Genomic DNA, 26,719 nt, shown 5'->3' with positions numbered 1-26,719 from the left:
TTTCTCTAGCATTTTGAAACACAGATGTATCATACTTTTTGGGCTCTAATAGTTCATACTTATTGATATCATAATGAATCCACAATGTATTTCAAATCCTGTAGGTTGCATACTTTTTGGTTTATAGACTGATATTGTGTACTTGGTACTCTGAAATGTTACTTAGGAATGAATCTTGAAGGAAAATAGCAACTATTTATTTATTTAGTATTTTTATTATTTTATTTATTTAGTACTTAGAGCCATGTCCTACAACTAAACTCTTTCATAAATTTTCTCATTTAATCCTTACAATGAGGATATTGAAGAGACAGGTCAAGTAATTTATTTGTTGAAGACCACAGAGTTGTCATTGGAGGACCTGCCAATCAAATCCAGGCATGTCTGACTTCTAAGCCCAGGTTCTTAGCCCTCTTCTTTCCCTGTAGCATGTGTTAAATAACTGAGAAGATGGCTTTTCAGGGTGACAGACACAAGTGTTTTTTGGATGACTTTCAGTCTGGGTTGCTACCGTGTGCTTAAACACATCATTTTCTAGTTAAAGGCCTCTTCTTCTTTCTGTTATGTGTCAAGATAGCACAAGTAACCCATAAACACCACACTTCATTTATGTTCCTACTGGACCCTTATCATAGTCTGTTTTCACTCTAGTTCTTAGCGGACACGTCTAGGGAGAGGCAGCGTATGAAGTGGCTAGGAGCCTAAGATTCTGAAACTGGATAGCCAGGAGCTGAATCTCAGCTCTGCCAATTATAGGCGGTGCAACCGAGAGCAAGTTATATTTTCTCTCTGTGCCTCAGTTTCTCATCTGTAAATTAGGGAAAGTAAGTAATACTTTAAAGGGTTATTTTGAGGATTAAAAGAGCAAATATAGATGCTTAAAAGTATGTGCGCAAACATGTACACACACACACACATTGCCTGCAGCACTGTCTGGCATATGGGGAATATTCCACAACTGTTTGTGATTAACAATAAGGTGATGATGTCCTTTGAGCAATGCTGTGGGCTGTGCCATTTTCATTTTGACTTTCCGCACAGAGGCCTACCCCAGTGCTCCATGTGTGATGGGTACACCATCAATGTCTACTTAGGGAGTGGATGGCTGTGGATGGGCTGAATGGTTGAACACATGGCCAGTTCTTTTTCTTTTTTTGAGACGAAATCTCACTTTGTCACCAGGCTGGAGTACAGGGGCACCATCTCTGCTCACTGCAATCTTCGCCTCCCAGGTTCAAGTGATTCTCCTGCCTCAGCCTCCCGAGTAGCTGGGACTACAGGCACGCACCACCATGCCTGGCTATTTTTTGTATTTTTAGTAGAGACGGGGTTTCACCATGTTGGCCAGGATGGTCTCGATCTCTTGACCTCGTGATCCACCTACCCCGGCCTCCGAGAGTGCTGTGATTACAGGCGTGAGCCACTGCACCCAGCCAGCCAGTTCTTTTTCGTCTTGAAGTTGTATTACTCTCATTGATCTAAACACCCTCTCTTGCCTTTAAGAGAATCAGGGATTGAACAGCAGGAAGAAGTTGACCCAAGTAAAGTTAAAATTATTTGCCAGTAATAATAGCTAACATTTATGAAGTGCTTGCTACATGAGAGACCCAGGGTAAATAAGATTAACTTAACTGAATCCTTTCTCAAACCTTGCAAAGCAGGTATTATCCTATTTTGTAAGTGTAAGTTTAATTTGCACTGGTCTTATCCCTGTAGAGAAGAGGTTGTGCATTGAAACAGGGAGATTGTGTGTTTATATGGTTTAGCTCTGTGTCCACACCCAAATCTCGAGTTGTAATCCCCATGTGTCAGGGGAGGGACTTGGTGGGAGATGATTGGATCATGGGGCGGATTTCCCCCATGCTGTTCTCATGATAGTGAGTGAGTTCTCCGACATCTGATGGTTTAAAAGTGTGGCACTTCTCCCACCGACCACCCCCTCCTACTACTGTTAGAAGAAGGTGCTTGCTTCCCCTTCGCCTTCTGCTGTAATTGTAAGTTTCCTGAGGCCTTCCAGTCATGCTTCCTGTTGCCTTCCAGTCATGCTTCCTGTTAAGCTTGTGGAACTGTGAGTCAGGTAAACCTCTTTTCTTCATAAATTACCCAGTCTCAGGTAGTTTCCATAGCACTTTGAGAACGGACTAATACACATGTGAATCCCACAGCACTAGCAGAGCTGGGGTTTCCCTCAGGTCTCCCTGAGTGACTTTTGGCCTGTAGCAAAGCACTCAATAAATGGTTGTATTATCGATTATTATCAAAACTCCTGAGGTAAAAATCACATATTCTACAGGAATACCAATTTGGGAGTTCTACGTTTTAATAATTAACATGGCAACCTTTGTCATGGGAATACAAACTATAGACTCCTTAGTTAAAAGTTCTTGCTTTGGAGAAAGTCACTGTCTTAAAGCTGAAATTCTTATAGGTTAAAGTTGTTTTCACTGCTCTGTCTTTGGTGGAAATGGAAAAATGCTATCTATTGCTTATAGCAGAGTAGTGCTTAAAATGATGGTAAGTGGTAGAATCTCCCTTGTTTTCCCTAGACAAAACTTTCTCTGGGAATTTCATACCTCACATTAGGTTTCAGTGATCTTTACTTTTCTACTTTTGATTCTTTTCTGTTTTTCAGTTTTCCGGAGAACTGTAGAGCCCAGCATTGATAACTTTGACCTTGCCTGATTTTTATTTTGAAGTGAGATTAAGATCTTCACAGTCAAGGTCTAACCAAGAGACCGAGCATCTTGGTCTCTACCAGTGAAGAAGGGTAACCTGCTTGAGTGATGCCTGTACTGAAATACTGATCCTCTCTACCTTGCTCTTCATGAGGCTGTCTGGGTGGCATTTGGAAGGAGCACGTCATCAGCATTCCTGTTCATGCCTCCTTTACACCCCACCTTCACAATCTGGAGCCAGAAATGGACATATTGGATCTGTAGCACACAGGGCCCAGATGGGGTGCAACAGGATTTTTCCTATTCACTAATCTTCACTCATTCAATTTGTGTAGGAGCCAACATGTAAACCCAATAAAGGATGCTATTTGTTACCCAGTATAAGAACTTCTTGAGGACAGAATTGATTTAATTATTCAAATATTCCAGATTCTTTCCTCTGAGAGCTCTTCTTAATCTTTGATTTAATGCTTTTTTTTCTAATCCCTAGTAAGAAAATTCTTTCCTATTTCTGCCACTTCTTTTAAATGTTATTTTGCTTGAGCCGTGTGTACATTACTTGATTCTTAGAAATTGCTGGTCACCCTGTCTTGGTAAAATATTTTGGTCTTTATTATGGGCATTATAGTTGATGTTAGTTTATAGGTCTCTTTTTGCACCCTCTTCTGAAGGATTCTGATGAGTTACTCTCATCTTATTTTTACCCTTTCAGTGTTGTCATAGGGTCACCATTGACATTCTGGGCCTTTTGCCTGGAAGTACCTATTATGCTGTTAATTTTTCAACTAATTATGTTTCATGTTGTTTGTAATGAAAAGCCTATGAACTCTGTGGCTACACCACTCCCCAGCTGCGTGACATTGGGATGCTGTGTAGTCTTTCTTCATGTTTGCTCATCTGTAAATGGGCTGATAATAATAAATATCACCTACTTTACAGACCTGGTAGTAGCACTAAATAAGATCATACATGTTAAGTGCCCATCCATGCTTAGCATATCAAAAGCACTCAGTGAAGTTCATTTATTATAAAGGTGAGCACAGGGCTGGGGCACTAATCCAGCTTTGAATGGTGATCGTGAAAAAATTTTCAGAGTCAGTCAAGAGAAGAAATGAGGAAAAGGGTGTTTCATGAAGGGGGAATGGCTACAAGTTTTTCACTAGTGATGCAGCATAAAGTGTTAGGGGATGAAATGGTAAGGGGGACTGGGAGCAGTTCATGGAGGTCTTGTTTTATCAAGCCCGGGGGCTCAGACTGCATTCCTGGGAAATGGGTCACACAGAAGAATTTGTACCTCATTAGGGTGCTGGACACATGCAGACTTGAGGAAACAGAATTCAACAAGGTCTACAGGAGACATTGTGACCTGTGAGAAGACTGTTCTAAGAGCCCCAAGAAGATTAGGAATGCCTGGACAGTGAGGAGTACAAAAGGACAATTAAGCATTTTGTTTACATCAGATGCTCACTTTGAAGATCCAGGGGACCTGAAGTAGAACCAAAGAAAGGTACAACTTGTCATGCATTGATTCCTTGTGAGAAAATGAATTAGATGAGCTGAAATATGGATTTCTAATGTGAAGGAATTCTGCCCAAGAAGTAGCAAGAGGGTGTCCCACATTTCAGTCTGCAAACTGTGTGTTTGGAATGCCTTGTGTGTGCACACGTGCACGCAGTGTGCCATAGGCACAAATCTACTGGCTTGTGCAGGGAAGACTTTTTCTCCATTTTCCTGTGATTGCAAAATCATGTTTTCTCACAGTATTTGGTAAAATACTATTCTTATTTGCCAGTTTTGATTAGCTTTGTATCTGGGGTTGCAAGTTTTATTTTTGATTATTTATTTTCTAATTATTTTCTCAACAGTGGTTATAAGTAGACATGGAAATACACCAGAAAATGATTTATATGAAAAGAAGTCTTTTCTCCATCCCTAAGAACAGGCACATAAACAAGAGAAATGAAGAGCAACTAACTTTCATTAATTTGAATAGGCTCTACTGCTTTGTTATGCCAATAGGAGGAAGGGTTATGGAAATAAATGTAAATGCATGTTAGAGTGATAGCCAGCTGGCTATCTGAAGTGAGTGTCAGCTTTTTGGAAGAAACAGGGACATTTCCGTGTCATTTGTTTGGAATTGCCTCCCCAATAGAGAATATTTTTCTTGCTACAGTGCTGTGCTTAAAGTAAGCACATACATTTGTAAGAAACAGATTGTTAGAAAGTGAGTTTCTTTGAAATGTTTAAGTAAAGAGCATTTATTATACATTGAAAATATTTGAGTCTTAACCCTTCCCAGTAGAGCAGACCTGTCTTCCTCAATCACCATTTACTATTAAAGGCATAAAGAGAAAAAGAGAGAAGTAATAGGTGTTGGTCTTGCCTCCTAAGATAAACAAGTAGAAAACAGGACTACTGTCTATGAGGCAGTGGTTTTCAGGCAGTGAACAGCAGGCATCCAGAACTGTGATCCTTGAGAGAAGAGAATCACAAGAGGGGGACTCACATTGGCCCTGGTTTCCTGCTTAAATACTTTCACCGCTGTAATATAGGGATGTGAACCCTAACAGAGCATGGTAGTCTCATAGCATTGAGAGGGCAGAGATTGGAGTTTAAGGCGGCTGAAGAGGCTGGAATTTGTATGGCAGGGTACTGGAGAGGAGGGAGCTACTCGAGGGGTGAGGCCCTGCAAAGAGCAGCTGCTACTAGGCTAAGAACAGAATGGCAGTACCAAAGGTCATGTATTACTGAGAGTGATTGGGTTTCTGGCCTAGCAAGGTGAAGAGACCTTGCTGAATGCCTTAGCCATTCTATTGAGACATCACATAGCCATTCTGTTGAGACATCACATCCTAGGAATAAAGACCATCCATACCTTACAGTAAGGACCGTAAGCTTGGACTAAGGACATAAGTGAAATAGACTCATCTTAACCAAGTGTAAAACCAAGACTGGCAGGATCAAGAGGACCCACCAGTAATTTAGCTGCCACCAGAGCCAAACTGAACACCCTCCAATTGTTTACCTTATAATGGAAAGAAGCATACAAAGTAGCAGGGGATTGTGACCCATATTCAAAATAATAATCAATAGATATGAACAATGACTATAAAAGTGGGTAATACCAGATCTTGGTCTCTAATAGCATTCTCCATGGAAAGGAACCAGTGGTTTTTGGAGAATTGACAGGATCCAGGTCAGAGACAGGGTAGATACAAGATGAGCCCATAGTATTTTTTTTAAATATCAAAAAGTAAGGAAATAAAAGTAAGAAAATATTTTTAAAAGAGGGAGTATGTCACAGGGATACAGGAGCCAGCTTGAAGGGCTTCCCACTGGCTAAGTCTGAGACAGTTGGAGCACCAAAATAAGTACAAAGATAAATTATAAGTCATTGAAAAAAATAGGACTTCATGTATCTCCGGTGATCATAAATAGATATATTGGTAAACAATGTGGAATGCTGAGTAATGGATGGCAATATGGAGGGATTGCTGGAGTTGGAAAAGTCAGCATGTTGCAGTCATCACAGTATAAAGTTTTTATCAGGCAGACATCACTAATGGATGCTAAATCTAGAGGGAAATTTTGATGAGGGACAAGATATTTGCATGGTCTTAAAGTGTCTTCCCACAGATTACTTGTTAGCTGCAAGGGAAAAAGTAGTAATTTTTCACTGGAAAAGTTGGACAACACCTTGGCTGGGTGATCAAAATTAACATAACCAAACTGGGGCAGATGTACTTTTTGTGCCTTTAGATGTGATATCCAGATAAGAAAATATCACTTTTGAACTTTTCTGAGAATGCATAACCTGAACTGAATCATCAGGAATCACCTGAGGAAATGTCATGAAAGTCAAAATAGAAATGTTCTATTAATATAAAAAGGGGGAGAGGCTGTATTCTTCTAAAGTGTCAGTGTCATAAAAGACAAAGGAAAGCTGGTGGTGTTCAGGTGAAAGGAAGCTAAAGAGTAACGGCAGCTAAATGCAGTATCTAACACCGGACTGGATCTGAATTGGAGGAAAGAGAAATACTATAAAGGGTGTTATTGAGTTAATTGAATATGGCAGTAGATTAAAGTATTATATAAATATTAAATTTACTAAGGCTGATAACTATATTGTGGTTGTGTAAGAGAATATTCTTTTTCTTAGGAAATAAATTCTGAAGTATTTAGAGGTAAAGTGCTGTGTTGTATTGAACTTATCTCCTTATAGCTCAGAAAAAAATGTCTAATGAATGAATGGACAGAGTGAGTGAATGGTTAAATAAATGAGTTAAATGTTGATAATAAGTGAATCTGGGTAAAGAGTACCTGGATACTTTTGTACTAGTATTATTCTACAACTCTTCTGTAAGCTTGAAATTATTTCCGAATACAGAAATTTAAAGACCAGTTATGTTAGTGCATGCCTCCCAGCACTTTGGGAGGCTGAGGTGGGAAGATCACTTGAGTCCAAGATTTCGAGACCAGCCTGGGCAACATAGCAAGACCCCATCTCTACTAAAAAAATCAGCTGGGCATAGTGGCATGCACCTGAAGGCCTAGCTGTTTGGGAGGCTGAGTTGGGAGGATTGCTTGAGCCCATGGGCTGCAGTGAGCCATGACTGTGCCACTGCACTCAGCCTGAGACTCTGTCTCAAAGGAAAAAAAAAAAGAAAAAAAAATTAAAACAAAAAATCCCAGCAAGTATAACTATGATTTAAAGAGAAAAGTAGAGTACGCAGAAAAGATAACGTGTTTCTTGACTACCTTTGTGTGGATTTTTTACCCTTTGGGTTGTCTGTGGTAAATACATTAATCCTATCGCAGTGTCGGTCACTTAGCATGCAAAGCCATTCTATCTGTTGTCTAAGAAAGCATATCTATGCAGGAGGAAATAATAAATATTGCTATTCAAGTTGAAACTATTATGTTGTATGGTGTCATGGAAGAGTTTGGAGCAAGGGTTGGTAGAGCTGGGCACTGATTTCTTCTTTGATACTTGCTGGCTGAGTGATTGGTGGAAATTTCCCTAACCTTTGGGAACTTCGGCTGCTTCATTTTAAAATGGTGCTTGTCTGTTCTCAAGATCTTATGGCTCCAATGAGAAAATGCATGTGAAAGCTCTTTATAAATAATAATGATTTCTTCTGCAAACATTATGTTACTACTAACAAGACATTAATAGTTTTTTTTTGAGATGGGGTCTTGCTGTGTTGCCCAGGTTAGAGTGCAGTCATGGCTCACTGCAGCCTCCACCTCCCATTCTCAAGTGATCCTTTTACCTAAACCTCCTGAGTAACTGGGACCACAGGTAAACACCACCACATCTGGCTATTTTTAAAATTATTTGTACAGAAAAGGTCTTGCCGTATTGCCCAGGCTGGTCTCAAATTCCTAGGCTCAAGTGATCCTCCCACCTCAGCCTCCCAAAGTGCTGAGATTACAGATGTGACCCACTGTGTCCTGCCCCTATTAATAGTTTTAGTTAAAATGGCTTAGACGGAGGTAGAGATTTTCCTTCTTCCAGGTGGCCCTTATTTTTCTCACAAATCAAGTTTTTAATTTATTTGATTATATGAGAGAGTTTCTTTTCCAAGTGGGCCCTTCTGTTCCTTCTGGTTGCTTCCTTCCTCATTTTCTGCCCTTGTTATTCCAGGTAAAGCTTCAGTGACTGAAGGAGTGTGGACTTTTTGAATTTTAAGAACAATAAAGTTGGAACACAGCAGAGGGTGTGTAATAAAAGACAATATAGGTAAGTCAGAATCAGCATTTCACCCATTCTCAAAGAACTCATGGTTCTGAAGTTCCTTGTAATCACTCTTGCTTTGTTCTGACATTTGTGTGAGGCTCTGGCATAAAGGGATCTTCCAGGCCTTTGTGGTGCCCAGGGGCAAAATTAGCCAACAAAAGGCCTGTGTGGTTTGGGGAAAGTAGGAAACACACGTGAAGAGGCCAGCTCCCTCATTGGAGAAGGCAAGCAGTCTGGGCCAGGGTGGTAGAAATGCGTAAAGCAAAGGAAACAGTGTCAGCCCGAGTCTCTGGAAATGACAGAAAAGGATGCTGCTGGATTTGAAGTCACATAAACCAAGTTTACACAGTGTCAGCCTGAGTCTCTGGAAATGACAGAAAAGGATGCTGCTGGATTTGAAATCACGTAAACCAGGTTTATGTGAAGTCACATGAACTAGGATATGTCATTTGGGGGCATGCCTTTTCCCTTAGTCTGGAATTGCTTTTGATGAAGGCTTTCATCCTGGAAGATCACTGTTACCAGGTCTGCCTTCTTCTCTGGAGTTGAACAGTTGAATCCAGTGCTGCTCAGAGTGCCAATCTGAGATGAGATAAAGAACTTGACCTAGAAAGTAAAAGATGAATGAAACAGTGTCTCTAGCGTCATCGTTGATTCCATGTCTGTTTCTGTGTTCTATTTCTGTGTCTGTCTATATGTTGATTACTATGTCTGTATATATAATCTCCAAATGATATATTGCTTAGCTTTGTTTAATTTTGAGCTTGAAGAGAATGGTATATTGCATGTAGTATTCTGCAGCTTGCATTTTTTTTTTTGCCCTGTTATGTTTTAAGATTTACTTGTTGCATGTAATGGTAATAAACTAATTTTTCTGGTTAAGTTAAATTCTGTGGGGAGAATTGATCACAGTTTATCTGTTGTCTCCCTTCCCTCCAATATTTGGTATTTTGTTGCCAGGCTAGTGGATGTAAAATAGTATATCATTGTCATCTTTATTTACTGATTAGTAGTGTGATTGTACATCTTTGATATCCTTTGGAGAACAGAGTGCATAATTTTAATTTAGACAAAAATTTCAGTCTTTTATTGTATAGTGAATGAAGCTTGTTTCTGCCCTTTGTTTTTTTTGTTGTTGTTGTTGTTGTTTTTTTTTTTTTTTTTTGAGAAGGAGTCTTGCTTTGTCACCCAGGCTGGAGTGCAGTGGCACAATCTCAGCTCACTGCAAGCTCCACCTCCCAGGTTCACACCATTCTCCTGCCTCAGCCTCCCGAGTAGCTGGTACTATAGGCACCTGCCACCACACCCGGCTAATTTTGTCTGTTTTTAGTAGAGATGGGGTTTTACTGTGTTAGCCAGGATGGTTTTGATCTCCTGACCTTGTGATCTGCCCGCCTCGGCCTCCCAAAGTGCTGGGATTACAGGCTTGAGCCACCGCGCCTGACCTTTTTTTTGTTTTTTGAAGCATAGTCTAAAAAATTTGAAACTGTTTATATGGTACAAATATTTTCATTGCGGCCAGGTGCGGTGGCTCATGCCTGTAATCCCAGCACTTTGGGAGGCTGAGGCAGGCAGATCACCTAAGGTCAGGAGTTCGAGACCAGCCTGGCCAATGTGGTGAAACCCTGTCTCTACTAAAAATATAAAAATTAGCCAGGCATGGTGGTGCGCCCCTGTAATCCCAGCTACTTGGGAAGCTGAGGCACGAGAATCGCTTTGAACCTGGGAGGCAGAGGTTGCAGTGAGCCAAGATCATGCCGCTGCACTCCAGCCTGGGCGACAAGAGTGAAACATCATCTCAAAAACAAACAAACAAACTAAAAATGTTTTTATTGCTAATCTTTGTTTTTTCTTTTCTTTTGAATTGAACTTCTTATTGGTTTATATTCTTATTCAGTTTTTCTTTCTCTGCTGATTTGGAAATTATAACTTGTATTTCTGTTCTTCTAATGATTACCCTGAAAGTACATTGTGCATACACAGAAGTTTTAAAGTCAGTCATTATTTAAGGTATTCCTAATCCCCTTCTAGAATAATACAAAACTCATAGTTAAAAAAAAAACTAATGAAGACTCCCTCCTTCTGTACATATATAGATGTTCTTTTCAGCATATCAGTTTTATTATTTGCTTCACCATACAAATTAGTCAATTTTATTGTATGGAGATGGTATTTTTTTAACTTTATATGCTTCCCATTTCTTATTCCTCTTCCTTTCTTTATCCTTACCTTTCCTCTGATGAGATTCAGCTTCTTCAGAATTTTTTCTTTTCTTGAGAATCTTTTGGTGGTAACGTCTCTCATTTTGGTTTCTGAAATGTCTTTATTTCACTCTTACAGTTCTTAGTTGATAGTTATTTTTTTCCCCAGTGTTGTGGACGTACTGTTCCATTGTCCATAACTTTCATTTTTGCTGTCAGGACATCTGTTTATCTTTCATTTGCTATTTTTTTAGTAGATGATTTGACTTACTCTAAGTTTGTTTATTTGTCTTTGATGTTCAGCAGTTTCATTACAACATGTCTATTTACAGCTTTCTTTTAAGAATTCTGTTTATATTTTTCGTGTTTCATGTATCTATCAATTTATTTCATTTATCCACTCTAAATATTTTTCAGCTCCCAATGCTTTGAATGCTGTCTTTTCTCCATTCTCTCTATCATCTCCTGGTTTTGATTTAGTGGAAGTTAGAACTTCTCTTTTTATCCTTTATGTCTTAATTTCTGTTCAGTATTTTCTTTCTCGTTTTTCTCTGCTTCATTCTGTAATTTAAGATTTAGCTTTTAGTTCAATAATTCTCTCTTTAACTGTGTTGGCTCTTCTGTTTAGCCTATCCATTGAATTTTTAATTCAAATGAGTATGTTTTTTAAATTTCTAAAATCTTTATTTCTGCCTTAAATCTGCCTGAGTATTTTTTGATGGTTTCATTTTGCTTGCTCATTTTTTTGGCCTCATCATTAAGCAGTTATTTCATATCCCTATATTTGATAATGCCAGTATCTGAAATCCTTGGTGGTCTAAATGTTTTTGGACTTCTTTCCTAGTGTACAGGGTGAGTTTTGATTGTATGCTAATATTTGCTTGATAATTATTTCTTGGAATCTTGAAGTATTACTTCTTGAAATTTTGTTTGTACTAGGAGCCAGGAGGATACTACAGACCCAGGACCACTTCTCTTCTCTTTGAATACCTGTTCCCTTAGGTTTCAAGCTGGGCTTTCCCCACCATGCTGAAACTTGGCTGTCTAGTTGCCCCACCCCTTGGTTGGTATTCATAGTTACCTCCAGGGCAACTCCAACTTTCTTTTTTGCTCACTTGTGACTGTTCTTTGCTCAGGAACAGTACATGTTCCCACTATATTCTCGTGGGATTTGTTTCTCTACCCGGAGCTAACCAGTGCATTAAAAAGTATTTTTAAATATAATTTATTCAGGCTGTAACTATAGTATAGCAGAAGGGCCTTGCAAATATCTAATCCATCACAATTCCTGAATTAGGAATGCTCAAATGATTTTTAAAAATCAGTTGTCTCTAAGTACTCTTTATCAATTTATTACTTTCCTTTGTTTCACCTGAGGATAAAGAAAATATTGCAAGAGTGATCTTTTTGAAAGCTAGCTAAACATATGACATACTATATCCTTACACTTTTGCCAGGGTTCCTTTTGTAGTTAATCTGTTGAATGTTTACTCCCCTGGAAACTGGAATTACCACTCTTGGATAACTCATTAGAACAGAGTACTTATTCAGCACCAATTTGTTATGCCTCCCAATCTATTTTCTGTCACAATGCCATTTTTCTTTCTATCCAGAGTCCTAGATATAAACGAGTCAGTTGTGGGTCTCTGCCTGTGGATGCGTTTCTTCTTCACATGGAGTTCAGATAATTGATGTTTGCTGTTGTGAATTAGAGGCATCATCTCTGTAAGCTCCATGTTCTTACGTTCTGCATCCCCTTAATAGGCATAGAAGGCAGCATGAAATTTTTGGTCTGTAGAATGCTAAGTTGCCTTGGGCTTTGGCACATGAAAAAAATATTTCAAAATGGATGTCAAGTGAGGTTGCTGATTTAACAGTTTTTTTTTTTAATTATTCCTTCTGCAGCAGAATAATTACCAATAGATAACCACATGTTTCTAGAGGCTACTCAGATCTGACAAGTGTGTGTGTGGATTTTGTGATGGAAGTAATACATTAGGCATGTTTCTAATTTGCAGTGTCTTTGCTTTGTAGGTTACAGGTAGGATTTTTGTAATACTAATGTAAATGACTAGTATTACAGGCACCGAAAGAAAGACAGGCGCTGAAAACATTTCTAGGAAATGCGGAGCTCTGTGATGAGAGATTCTTTGAGGAACTGGCTCTATACTTTCATTTGAAAAATAAAAATATCAGAAAATTGTGTAGCTTTTCCTTCCTTTGATAGCACATTCTAATGAGTAGTAACTTCCATCTACGTCCTTGTATCCTTAGGTTTTTCTTGGCCGTCAGTTCAGGCACTGCTGCTGGTTTTTGCTTTCCAAATGGTTGGAAAGCTGAGCACTTGAGAAGCTTCACCTGGGGAGCTGGGAAAGTGATGGAGTAGTGCTGGAGATGCTTGTCAGGGATGACCGGTGCTTCCTGAGCAAGCTTTGCCCAGCCTTCTTTGCCAGCAAAGCCATCAGGCTCTATGGCACACTGCTCAGGCAGAGGGAAAGACACCATTGCCACTGCTCCAGTTCTGTTGTCCTGGGCTAGGGGCTTGATTTGGCAAAGCAGTAACTGGCCCTTTGAACTTGTCAGTTCTCTGTAAATGTGTCCCTTTGAAGGTTATGAGTTGCATCATTAGCATGATTTTTAACAGAATTCACCTGAGTGCTGTTTCTTTTCCACCATGAAGTTGGATTCTGGTCATATCAAAACGATGCAGAGACACAGCCCAAGAGTGCTGTCTCTCAGAGGTTTATGTCAATTAGGATGCTAAAAAGTGGGGCTTGACAGTCATTGTCAAGACAAGTGACCAGGCTCTGACATATAACCCAGAGCAGTGTTCCTGTGTCTCCAGTGCTTTAGTCACAATCCTGTTCCTCTGTAGTGAGCAGGGTTACTCATCTCTCTTTGACTTGGCACTGGGACACTTGGCCATTTGTAACGTTTTGCTCCTTTCTCACAAAAGATAATGAGTTAATATGTTTCTAAATAAGGTTTTGAAAAGTTAGGATTATTTTAATCACCTTCCTGTCCAACCTGTTCTTCCTCCTGCTCACCAGATTCATATGTGAGTGCTTGTTGTATCTTCTGTTTGACACTTGCAAATATGCCTACAGTATAACTTTTTTTAGCGCTTGCTACAGTATGGGAGTTCAGAGACTGGTGCATGGGACAGAGGGAGCCATACCAGGTTCATCAGAACCCAGGCCAGACTGCCTGGGTTCAAGTTGAAGTTCTGCTGATAGTCTGTAGGACTTTGGTTAATCACTTAGCTTTGCTGAGTTTTGCTTTTCCCCACCTAATAACTACCTTAATCTGTTTATTTGCTACAGCAGTGGTTCTTAAGCCTTTTGGTTTTAGGACCCCTCTATACTTTTAAAAATTATTGAGGACCCTAAAGAACTTTGCTTAGGATATCTAGCATATTGTGGTAGCAGAATAATGGCCTAATGGTCCCCAAAGGTATGCATGACCTAGTTCTCAGTAGCTGTGAGTATATTACCTTACATGGCAAAAGACTACAGATGTAATTAAGCTCAGGATCTGGAGACAGGGAGCACATCCTGAATTGTCCAGGTGGGCACTATGTAATCATAAGAGCCACATAAGACTTTGAGCACTGCTGGGCTAGAGCATAGCCACGTAGCCACTCCTAGCTGCAAGATTCTGGGAACTATGGTTCTTTTTCTGGGTGTCAGTTAAAAGAACTGGGGGTTTTGTTATAAGGAAGAAAGGGAGAATGGGTATTAAGGGATATTTAACAATCTCAAAGACTTATCATGTCAAGGTTTGATATACATGGTAGGTAGACAATCACCAAAATGTTAGTTTTTCTTCTCCTTGCCCTTTTATGAGTTTGGAAAAATGGACTTTTCATTCAGACTGCGTCATTTGGAAATACCTATGACAAAACACAGTGACATGTAGGCAGAGGCATAATTGCAAAGAACTGCATTTTTAGCATTTGCAGATAAATTATATGAAATATCTTTTGTTTGGTGCTCACAGGCAGCTTTTTGATATCTTGTTTGGGTCTTTTGAACTTAACAATATGCCTCCTTTCCTTTGGTAGAAGGAAAGTTGGAATTGAAATGAGATTTAAGATTCAGCTTTGATTCATAGCTATTCTTCATGGGTTTGAAAATACATGAAGTGTGACGTTTCTTCGGGGTCATTTTGTAAACAGTCTGCTGCTCCCTGGCAGTGTCCTGTTGTTGAAGAATAACCCAGTTCTAGTTTCTGATGTCAAACAGCAGATAGGAATATTTGTGCTAAAGTACCGTATATTTTTTAAAAATGTATATAAATACTATGAAACAGTCTGGGCCTATGTTACTTAATTTTGAGCTTAATATAAAGCTGAATGCTGATTTTATTAATTGATGAATATACGTTTAATGCATTTTTAGTGCTACCCTCATCTTTAGATACATTATTGTAATAGCTTTTGAGTGAATGAGGGCTTGGAGATAGTAACATCCTATCTGGTCTGGAGCTGTTATTTCAGTCTCTGGATTAGAAGAAGGCTTCATGTCATTCACACCTGGGAGTGTCCATTTCCTAGCTGAACTGGTTGGGAAGGGCAGTTTTGGCTTTGGATGGGAGTGGAGAGAAAGCATTGAAGGGAGTTTTGAAGCCTCAAGCACTCCTAGGGGGAAGGGGCACTTGTTTGGGAGCTACAACTGGTCCTTGGGGTGGCCAGAGGGCTGAACCAGTGTCTGGTGACCTTTCCAAACTGGAGCTGAGAGGGGCAGTTCTACCTGCTTGGCTGTTTTTCCCAGAGACCATTGAAAACCATCTTGTGGTTGCCAGTTTCTGTTTTACTTTGTGGTTCACTGCGTTACCAGGAAGCAAGGTTCTTCTTGGTTGAAACCTTAGTGAGGACAGAGGGAGTGTAAGCAATTGGTGTAACTGAAACTTGAATGACTGGGGACCTGCTGGTACTTAACACCTTGCATCCAAGAAGCTCAGTGTTTTTGGAAAATAGCATTGTAATGGTAGCATTTGTTACATACATGAGGCATCCTACAAAAATTACAAGTGAAACTTGTGGAAGGACGTCCCTACTTCATTTTGGTAGGTATATTTCAGACCTCTATGTGGGAGCTCTCAGGGCTACCCTCAAGACTTGTAGTGGGTAAGTGTGGCTGGCTGCAGGGTCCCCCATCTCCTTTCCATAGTCCACATATCACCCCGGGTACTGCAAGGTGGCAGAGGCCAAGGTATTGGATAGGAGGAAGTCCTGCTGAAAAGCCAGTGGTTTTAGAAATATGAGCTGGAATAATTTTCTGATCGTTTTAAATTTAGGTTGTAAAACAATTGGTGTTTTGATTTGGGAGTTCTTGCACTTACTAATCACTAAACAATTTCTACATGTGGAAGGCCCAATTAATGCAGAGCCAAGAACAGTGTCTTCTTTTCCCATCAACTCTTGGGCAGCCTGCGAACTTCCTCATAGCTGGGTCAGGAGGCATTGCAGGATAGGACCCAGCCCTCATGGACTGGCAAACCCAAGTCATTGCCTTGTGCACAGAGGGACCCCAGAGGGTTTTGGAACTGGTATGTGAGTTGAAGTCCTTGATCTCATTTCTTATTAATTTCCTAGCTGACTTCCATAGCAGCTGTTGCAAATGCTTGCTTCTTTTTGAGCTCCTGGTCTCCCATAGCCCTGCTCTTGGCAGATGTCCATATAAACAAAGTCGTGGAGACAGAGAGAGAGCCCTTTCTCTCTCTCCTTTCCGCTTCAGAGTATGTCTGCTTTTTTTTCCGTGACAGGTGCTAGCTTGGTTCTGAGTGCTACCACGTATGAATAAGTCTTATTTCCTACTCCCTTACACCATCTCCTTCTGTCCTGCCTCTGCCCTCTCTCAGGTGCCCAAGTATCCTGTTGCATATTCAGCTACTCTGTGGTATGCTTCTTGAACTGGATAGCCTTCCCCATGCCTTCGATTGGTATCTTTCCTATTACGACCCATCTGTCTCACAATCCACTCCCTCAAAGCCCTACTGTGGACATTGTAATCTGAAATCATACTTTGAATGTAAACTTTCACTGAATGTTTATTGATACCTACTGTGTGCGTGGGAGCTGAGGGTACAGATGCCAGGAGATACAGAGATGAGTCAGACTTCTGAGATTATTAGTATAGAATGGAGAGAGATACATGGGACAAATAGCATTATGGATTAATGACAAAAATATGTAAAGGTTAGAAGGGTAGAGGGGCAGTTTACCTTGAAGAATTTTATAAGTGTGGATCCCTCAGACAAGAAGAGGGGGTCATGATGGAGCCAAAAGCCAGTGATGGATTACTGTGTTCCCACTTTCTGATAAGATTTCTCTGTGACTCATCTAGAACAGAGCGAGACCTCTGTAACTACAGGATCTCTAGTAGTAGCGTTTGGCTCAATGTGGCAGGTGGTTGCAAAGAACCTTTTAAGGCAGAAATAGGCCTATGGGTGTCCTAAGGTAACATCATATGGGTAATTGCCAACTCTGTATATCTTTTGGGCTAGACTCTGACTTAAGGAGAAGATAAGAAGTCTTCAGTGAATTTCTTAAGGCCTGAGCATCTTCTTTGTATTCTGCTTTAAGAACTTGTTGATTTCTGTATTTCATACTCAGTAGCTCTGGCATGTGGATGCCCTGGTCCCACAGAAGGCCTTGAATACTGAGTCTGAGGATGGTGCTGGCTTACAAGGACCTTCCTCCCTGTCTTAACCAGATTGTGTTTTAACCTTTCATCTCACTTTTTACTTTTCATTCATGGATAGTGTTTGTCACTGTGTGTGTGTGTGTGTGTGTGTGTGTGTGTGTGTGTATGAATGAGTGAATGAATATCTCTCACACTCTAAATTCTTTTAAAGGCAGGAAGTACTGTTCTCTTGTTTGCTATTTTATCCACTCTGCCTCTACTGGGTCTGGCACATAATAAAGAAAGAATGAACAGGACAAACACCCATTCTGAAAGTGAACTTCTCTGGCAATTGTCGTTTGTACATACCAGCTGGAGCATAGACAATTGGCTTTTTAATGTGGTAAGGGAAAAGGTCAAAAGAAAGACATCGTCATTGACCAAAGTGCTTCCAGCAGATGATGTTTATAGTCAATCCCAAAAGGGTCTTCTCAATATATAATGTGCTTTGATGGAACAGATTTATATCCTGATTGTAGAAATTGTTATATAAATCTATATATGAGATAAAGTTTTATAGAATTGTATGTAAAAAAACCCAAACAAACAATGAAGAACATGTAAAAACTAGTGAAATCTGAACATGGAGTGTAGTTTATTAATAGTAATAGTATTGTACCCAGTGTCAAGTTTGTGCTTTTGATAATTGTATTGTTGTTACTTAAGATATGGGGAGAAGCTGGGTGAAGGATACAGGGGAACATTCTACAATGTTTGTATCTCCTATGTGAGTCTAGAGTTATTTCAAAATCAAAAGTAAAAAAAACACAGAGATACCACTACACACCATTAAAATAAGTAAAAAACAAACAAACAAAACAAAAACAGATAATACCAAGTACTGACAAAGATGCAGAGCAACTAGAACTCTCCTACATTGCTGATGAGAGTCTGAGAAGATATAGCCGCTTTGGAAAATAGGTGGTTTCTTACAAAGTTAAACATACACCATATAAGCTAGTAGTTTCACTCCTAAGTTTTTATCCAAGAGAATTGAAAACCTCTATTCAACAGCTTTATTTATAACTGCTAAAACTGGAAAAAATGTAATTGTCCTTCAGGTAGTGAATGGATAAACAAACTGATATGCCTATCAATGAAATACTGCTCATCAATAAGAAAGAGCAACACAACTATTTGACTGAATCTCAGATGCGTTATGTTATGTGAAAGGAATCAAACTCAAAAGAATCCATACTTTATGATTCAATTTAAAGAACATTCTGGAAAAGGCAAGAGTATAGGGTTAGAAAATAGATCATGACTGCCAGGAGTGTGTGATGGGGGAGAAGGCTGACTACAAAGGGCATAGGGAAATTTTTGAGATAAATGAATTGTTCTATATCTTGATTGTGGTGGTGATTACATGACTGTGTGTGTTTGTGAAAACTCATTGAACTGTACACTTAAAAGATTGGATTACTGCATGCAAATTATACCTCATTAAGTCTGACTTTAAAATAAAAATAACACCAACAAAAATAAATAATTAATGATGCGCTTTGGCTTAAATACCATCAAAGGATCATCTTGTTAGCTACTTGGATAAGGATTTGTTAAGTCATTAGTTACACAGAATGCCTCATTCAAATACAAAGGTGCAGCCCTTTCAGTTCTCTGGCCTCTAATTGGGTGATGGAAATAGCTATTACTGTAGAAGTGGATGCTCTAATGATCTTTGTTAAACAGAATGCTGCTGGGAAGTTAAAAAAGAAGCTGCTGATTCTAGCTTTAGTGGGTATACCATTTAGTATGTGAACATAGAGTCAAATCTACTCCATCACCTCTCCTGGTTCCTTTGCCATTAAAATATTCATCACTAGAGAAGAGTTGACTTTTCAGATCCTTTTTATTCTCAGCCATAACAAATGCGCTATTTTCATGTATATATATGTCTATTTTCATGTATATATACATGTGTATATACATGTATGTGTGTGTGTGTGTATATATATATATATTTTCCTAGAACGGCTTATCATATGTCCTACTGGAAAAACCAACATGTTTGATTTGGTGGGAGGGGAATGGCTAATTTAATCACTGTCTAATTAAAATACAACTCACAAATGTTTACAGCAAGAATTGGAGAGTTCTAACTGGAAAATTGAAGCTGTAGAGCTCTTAAATTGGGTTTCTTGATAATCAACATACTTTATATATAAATATCAAGATATGATTTTGAAGGAAGGTTTAAATTCCAAACTCTTGGCTGTGATTTTTGGGGTTGAAGGATATAACTTCTATCCTTATGGGACAGATATCTCAACAATACGTATAAGATTACACAATCTTTCCCCAACAAGAGATTGCTTGTTTATTTAAAACTGGGATTTACTAAATTGTTTTTTTTTTTTTTTTTGAGACGGAGTCTCGCGCTGTGTCACCCAGGCTGGAGGGCAGTGGCGCGATCTCGGCTCACTGCAAACTCCGCCTCCCAGGTTCACGCCATTCTCCTGCCTCAGCCTCCGAGTAGCTGGGACTACAGGCGCCTGCCACCACGCCTGGCTAGTTTTTTGTATTTTTAGTAGAGACGGGGTTTCACCGTGTTAGCCGGGATGGTCTTGATCTCCTGACCTCGTGATCCACCCGCCTCGGCCTCCCAAAGTGCTAGGATTACAGGCTTGAGCCACCGCGCCCGGCCTACTAAATTGTTTTGAATTTAATGCTATTCAGTAGTCAACTCAGTTGAGCAAGCACTTACCGATAATCATTAACTACATGCCACATCTATGATAAGGTGCTAAGTTTACACAGGCAAATGAGCCCCAAACCCTGTTTTTAAGGAAATTACCATCCATCAGGGTGGACCAAACCGTGTACAGCCAGCTAAACTTCAGCAACAGGGGAGATCCCTAAGGAGGAAGCCATTACATAGGAGGTGACATTTGAATCCAGCCTTAATGTGTAAGCAGAATTTGGTCTAGTGTGGAAGAGAGAAAGCCCAAGGTTTTCTGTCAGAGGCTTAAGAACTTCACTGACAATTTCTTATATTCTCCTTAGGTCAGAGTCTGGCCCAAAAGGTATAGAGAACTGGCATTTACCCAAAAGTCTGTGCAAAAGAGGTTCTTTCCAACCACCTGCCACAGTGAGTCAAACAAACCCCACTGTTGGCGATCCTTTACTTACAGAGGTCTCCCTGCTGTCTAGACGAGTCACAGTGAAATCACATTAGAGAAGAGGACATAATAATCTATTGCTGGCTTTAGGCTAATGTCTGACATGATTTCCTTTTTGTCACTTGATATTTCACTGTCATACCAAGAGAGATGTTAACCCTAGTTAACTGATGAGAAACATGAGCTGAAGCAGCTCGAGTCACTTGCCCTAGGATGCAGCTCTAGGATTCAGTCAACGTCCAACTGTGCTGATTTTGCACTACAGCCCATGTGGCCTACTACGAGGACATGGAGACCCCATAAACTTATGGCCCCTGAATCTCAGCCCTCAAGTGTGGTTAGCATGCCAAAATGGTAAATCTTTCAATACTCTTGGATTGTTTAGCTCTTTAAATGTTTGAGGTGCTTTTATATACATTGTTATTTGATTTTTACTTTAAAAACAACTCACAGAATAAATGACTGTAGTTTTAAATAGAGCATTGTTGTCACACAGCACCTTTGGGGAGCCCATGCATTGCTTGAGGTGGTCAAAGACTCTGGCTGAGTGGCTGGGGCCAGTAGTAGGGAGTGGGTACATCTTTAGCAGGTCCCATGAATTGTCCCTCATGGGATCTGTTGTGGGGGATTAAATGGTTCTCATCCTGTCTCCAACTAAGCTGAGGCTTACTGTAACCAGAGGAGCCACTGGCTTGGAGCCCCTGGTTGGAACATAAGTTCTCTTGGGTATTGCCATTCCAGGGTATTAGGGTATTGGGGCCTGAGGCCTCTGAAGATAGCATGAAGCCATTTGGGGACTTCTCCATGAGAACTTCTTATCACTAAGTGCATGTAATTGCTGATTTAGTCTGGCCTGGCAGGCCCAGTGGTTCTGGTAAGTGGTATTATTATACGAGGCTGTTGGCTGGTAGTTGGCTAATTTGAGGGAAAAAAGAGGTGGTTGGATTCTATGGTAAATTCAGTTGGATGCAAGTGATAGGATTTGCCACAGGGATCATAAAAATCAGGAGCTGTTCAGGGTGCAGAGGTGAATCCCATGGCTCAGGCCTGATTTCACTCACTCTGCTCTAGGTACAGAGTGTGATCATGTGTGCAAAATTGTGCTTTCTGCCGCTCCAGAGTATTGGATAAAGGAACGTCCATGCCGCCTGCATTTTAGCCTGTTTCGCTCAGCTCGGCCTGGCCTGAGCCCAGGGCCTTGGTGTTCCTGGGCTTCTGTGGCTCAGAAGAGCTGCATGGGAGCTCAGAGACAAAGGGGCTTGTTGTGTGAACTCAGATCAGTGGCAGCTGCAAGAAAGAAGAGAGATAAAGTCCTTCTGTTTTGCTTTTGCTCAACTCTAAATGGTACTTTAGGGTTTTTATAACATTGCAGTGTTCCTTAGGAAAGCTTGACTTGACACATTTATTCTCAGGGTTTTAGGGACCCTCTGTGAGGAATGGTTTGATCTGTCAGAAGGATGGCCTGATAGGGATAGAGCTGTTGGCCAGACCGAGCTACCAATGGGCTGTGTGATCTTGTGCCAGTCGCTTCCTCTCTCTGGGTCTATAAGCCTGGGGGAGCTTGGACTGGAGCAGCTGAGTGGTTCCCAATCGCTACCAGCATTCTGGGTGCCTTTGGTACTAGAACACTGGGTTGTAATAGACATGCTTTGCAGGAGTTTTGGAGCCTGACAGTATTGCTTCGTATGCCTGAGTTGAAGCACTTATTCATTTGGATCATGGTATGGCTGCAAAGACTCGGTTCAGTTAAGTAAGGTCATGTGCATGAAGCACCTAGCAGGGTACCTGGCACCTGGAAAGGGTGCAGCTGATGGTGACCACTATTAACATTTAAATTTTGAGGTATGTGCTTGCTGCACTGTCTATGTACTTCCTGTCACAGAGTAAGTGGCTCCCATTATCTTTAATTTAAAAAAATTCTGATAATTGTGGACAAGCAGCACATCCCTTTAATTTGCTCCTGGAGGACTGACCTGTGTGATCTTAGGAGTGAGTGGGCAGCTCTGCTTTGCTGCCTTCCCTTTTAGTGTAGGATTCTGTAACATGAAATGAAACTGAGCAGACACATGGTCTGAATGGCTCACTTAGGGACTTCATTATCTACGTATGGATTTTTCATAGCTCCTAACTTTTTTTATTAGGAAGGAAATCTGTGTGGCATAGACAATGCCATGGAAAAATGCAACTGTAAGTTTTCCTTGAGCAAGAGCACAGAAGCGTGAGAAGGAAGGCTTAATTCCTTCTCTAATATTTATTGAACTCTGCGATTTTTCAGGCACTGGAGATGCAAAAATGAGTACAATCAATATGGTCCTTGCCCTCATGGAGATTAGTTTATTGAGGCAGAGCAGACACTAAATTATAGAAATAATGATTTAATTATAGTTGTGACTAGTGCTGGGAGAAGTACAGAGTGTATTAAGTGTGTAATGTAGGATCTGTATGTAATAGGGAGATCAGAAAACTCACTCTGGGGGAATGACTTCTAGTGAGAGGTCTGAAGGGTAAGAGGAGAGTGTTCCGGGACAAGGGAGATGGGGAAGGCGATTCTTCAGGAAGAAGGATGGGAAGATGGAGTAATAGGGAGGGAGAGGAAGGATCACAGCTCAGTTTCAGGCCTGAGCAACTGGGAGAAGGCTGGTGCCATGTCTGCGGGTAGAAAATGTTGGTGGATTGTGGTTTGGGTGGGAGTGAGGTCAGTCGGGCACCCTCCTTTCTCTTTAGGGGATGCTCTCCCCTCACAGATATAGTGTGCTTTGCTCCCCATTCCTTGGGCCTCTGCTCAGATGGCCCCGTTAGGGAGACTTTCCCTGACCACTTCAGGTACATCACCCGTTCCCATCCCTGCTCCCTTGGGCTCTGCAGCACCTGTCACTGCCGATGAGCTGCTTGCTGCATGTGAACTCCTTGAGGGCAGAGGTCTTTCCTTTATTCCCTGCTGTATCTATAGCACCTAGAGCAGTGCCTGGCATATTAGAAGCCCTCAATAAGTACTTGTTGAAAGAATCATGAGTTTGACGTTGGTTGTGGTTTTTGTGTCCTTTTCAAACTTGAGTGACTTTTTAAATTAACCTGAGGCTGGAGAGGAGATGGGTGTAGGAGTACTGTTCACTTGACATATCAGGTCTTCTTTTTTAAGGCAGGAAGAATAGAAAAGATGGATTTTCTTCTTTTTTTAAAAAAATTTCAATATTAGGCATGATAGAACAGAACAGCTAGAAAAATGTTTGAATATGACTTCTTTGTTCATTATAAATTGGTATAAAAATCTATCCCTCTATCTGATATTGACTAGATTTTTGGGCTAAATTATAACCTATTGTAATTCCTCTAATTGTTTCTGTGGGAGGAGCTGTGGACTTTAATTTAAATTTTTAAATTTATTTTTGAGACAGGGTCTCACTCTGTGGCCCAGGGTGAAGTGCAATGGTGCAATCATAGCACACTTCAGCCTCTACCTCCCAGGCTCAAGCCGTCCTCCCACCTCAGCCTCCCAAGTAGCTGGAACTACAGGCACACACCAACACCCCCAGCTAATTTTTGTATGTATATGTTTTTAAATAGAGATGGGGTTTCGCCATGTTACGCACACTGGTCTCGAATTCCTGGCCTCCTGCCTTGGCCTCCCAAAGTGCTGGGGTTACAGGCATGAGCCACTGCACCTGGCTAAGCTGTTGACTTTTTGATTGTATCTTTTTACTACTGGGGAGAGGTATGGAGGATAGGATCAAAACTTCATCAAAAGAGAAATTTGATAGCAGCATTCAATAAAAACAATTTGTTAGAGATATTTTTGGATCTTTGGGTCTCTGTATAGCCAGAAAGGAATAATAACTCAGAAATGTTTTTCTAAACCTTTTTGACTTTTAGAAGTAAGTCAACTGCCATTACTTTTTTAAAAAAAATGAACAGGATTGACGTTTGTACAGGAGGCTGTGTATATAGTGGTTACAAGTATAGCTGTTAGAGTTAGATCTCTGTTTAAATCCCTCCCTTTCCCTCCCTATTACCCCATTTCCCCGTCCTTCTTCCTGGAGAATTGCCTTCTGTCACTTACCACCTGTATGAGCTTGCACAATTACTTAACTTCTTTCTTTAAAATGGATATTATCAAAATTATGTTATTTGGGGGATTAAGATAAGATCAAATCCATTATTCTCACCATTTATAAGCTAACATAACGGATGACAGTGCTAAATGGGATTTAAAGGTAGGGACTATCTTAAGAAAGCTAAGTGTTATAAAGTATAATTAGTCCAATCCAGTGTTTCCCAAACTTACCTAAGCTTAAGAATCTCCTCCGGGCACTTATTAAAAATATAGATTCTCAGGCACCACCCAGACTTACTGAATCAGCTCTCCAGGGGAGGGGCCTGGGAGCCTGGTGAGGTAGGTAGGTGACACACCCTGCGTTTTCTGAGCCTGTCCTGGTTTCAGGTACCCTGCGTGATGAATTCCAGATGTCTGTTTATACTTGTCAGACTGTGTCCCAATTTTCAGGCAGGAGCTATGGGCACTGTTTATATAGGCCATCTTATTCAGAATCTTCTCTCATATCAATGCAGGTAGAACATGCTTCTAAAACACGAGAGGACGTGTAGTCACAAAGTCAAACACTATGCAGTGTCAGTCAGCGTAAGTCACTCAGCCAATCTGGCCTTCATTTTTTCTCTGTATAAAACTTCTACGATCTTGATAATCTGCTCTGTTAAGTGCAGACAGTGACGTGGTCAACATATGTTGACAGCCCTCTCTCTTGCCCAGTCTCTCAGGCCCTAGTGATATCAGGCTGTCAGAGTGACAGTGCCTGTGGACTGTGTCTGCATGGGGCAGTGAACCCTAGCCTTCCTTTGTCGTCTAAGGCCGAACCCACAGAACTGCTCTTCTCTCCTCCACGAACTGGGAGCTAGGGAGCAAGGTCTCACTCTGCTACACTTAGGGCAGTGTATTCTTAATCAGCTCTTCTAGAAAACCAGCATTTTGCTGTTTTCACGTAAGTCTGCAAGTTCATTTTCCCTCTCTGGCCCAGGTAGTAAGTAATCATTTCCCTATCAGTGACAAGGGAAGATAAACATCTAAAATTTTACTCCCAGGGCTGAGCTTTCTGTAGACATTACAAATAGAGTTCACATGTCTTTAAGGAATACAGGATTCTCACATTCAGTTCAGGTGGTTCTCCCCATGCTAGGTAGGGTTGGAGAACGTGATTCTTTGGAGATTTAAGGAATTTTCTCTGGCAGCCACTTTTTGTATTGGTCATGGTTTCATATGATATTTTATTTCACTACATTTCGGCTGGGCTTAACTGTATCTTTCTTTCTGTTTGCATCATGGGAGAGATTGGATCTGTGCTGAGAATTTTATTTGGATGATAAGTTCATTTTCTGACCATTAACAAATCATTCCACTTTTGGGGACTATTTTACTATTTTTAAAATGGAAAAGTTGATGTACATTTATAAAGTTGCACATTTTTACTTCCTTTACAAAGAGACTGTGAGGTCTTGAGGGCATCCACATAAATACATTGGATGTTAGGGACCTGGGGACTGAAAAGGAACGTATTCCTTCTTCTTTTTTCCCTAACATTGTCCTATGACAGAATTTTGTGTCTGCACAATTAAAGAGTAGAATACTAAAATTTTGGCGAATTTAAGAACAACTCATTAGGAAAACATGAAATGTGAGCAGATATTTGCTGCTCTGTGGGCATGCCTAAAAGACTAAACTTTCCAGATAGAGAGAAGGGTAGGGTCAGCATGCTGGTGAGTTTGTTTTCTTCCCTTCCATGGGCAGGTAGAAGGAACTGGGCTCTCAGTGGGATGGCACCTCTCCTCTCCCTTACTTCCCTGGGGAGCTCACTTAGGGAGGAGCCTGGGCCTGTAGTGTTCTTCACTGACTTCTCCTGCTGTGCTGGTTTTTTTTTTTTTCTTTCGTCATTTGTAAATCATCTTTGTGTGGGGAGAGGCTGGAGGTGGAAATTCAAGAGTCATCTTTTTGCAGGCAGTAGAGATGATTACCTAGGTAAGCAGTTTTGATCAGTTATAGCTACAGATTGCTATCTTGTCAGGTGAGAGGCCTCTGGGGGAGGAGGGACTTTGTGGCAGAAAGCCAGGGGCCTGGGTACTCAGTTCCTGTTGAGAGCTAGCAGGCAAGGCCAACCTCACATATTTCTAAATTGCAAATACAGTGCATTGTGAAAACGTAGTCTCTGTCCACAAAGGAGGCCCTCTGCTCAAAGAAACAAATGAAAAAAACCCCAACTCCTCCCTTTCCCCAGAAAACATGCAACAATGA

General features: G+C 40.6%; 1 protein-coding gene across 10 annotated transcripts in view; it reads left to right on the top strand.

Annotated features, from left to right (window-relative positions):
* The window catches only part of SGMS1 (sphingomyelin synthase 1), a 312,479-nt gene that overhangs the window by 97,282 nt on the left and 188,478 nt on the right, over positions 1–26,719 (top strand). For 7 of the 10 annotated variants that reach the window (XM_050805573.1, XM_050805571.1, XM_050805575.1 and 4 more), the window contains exon 3: positions 8,323–8,418. The exons of 2 other annotated variants lie outside the window; for them this stretch is intronic. The gene's annotated coding sequence lies outside the window, so the exon portion shown is untranslated. Of the gene's footprint in view, positions 1–3,977; positions 4,183–8,322; positions 8,419–26,719 lie in introns of all 10 variants that reach the window. One more of the 10 variants, XM_050805578.1, reaches the window with a different exon arrangement.

This window comes from Macaca thibetana, chromosome 9, assembly GCF_024542745.1.
Source record: "Macaca thibetana thibetana isolate TM-01 chromosome 9, ASM2454274v1, whole genome shotgun sequence".
NCBI classification, from domain to species: domain Eukaryota; kingdom Metazoa; phylum Chordata; class Mammalia; order Primates; family Cercopithecidae; genus Macaca; species Macaca thibetana.
Note: the sequence above shows the minus strand (reverse complement) of the source record. Positions and strands in the feature narration are given on the sequence as shown.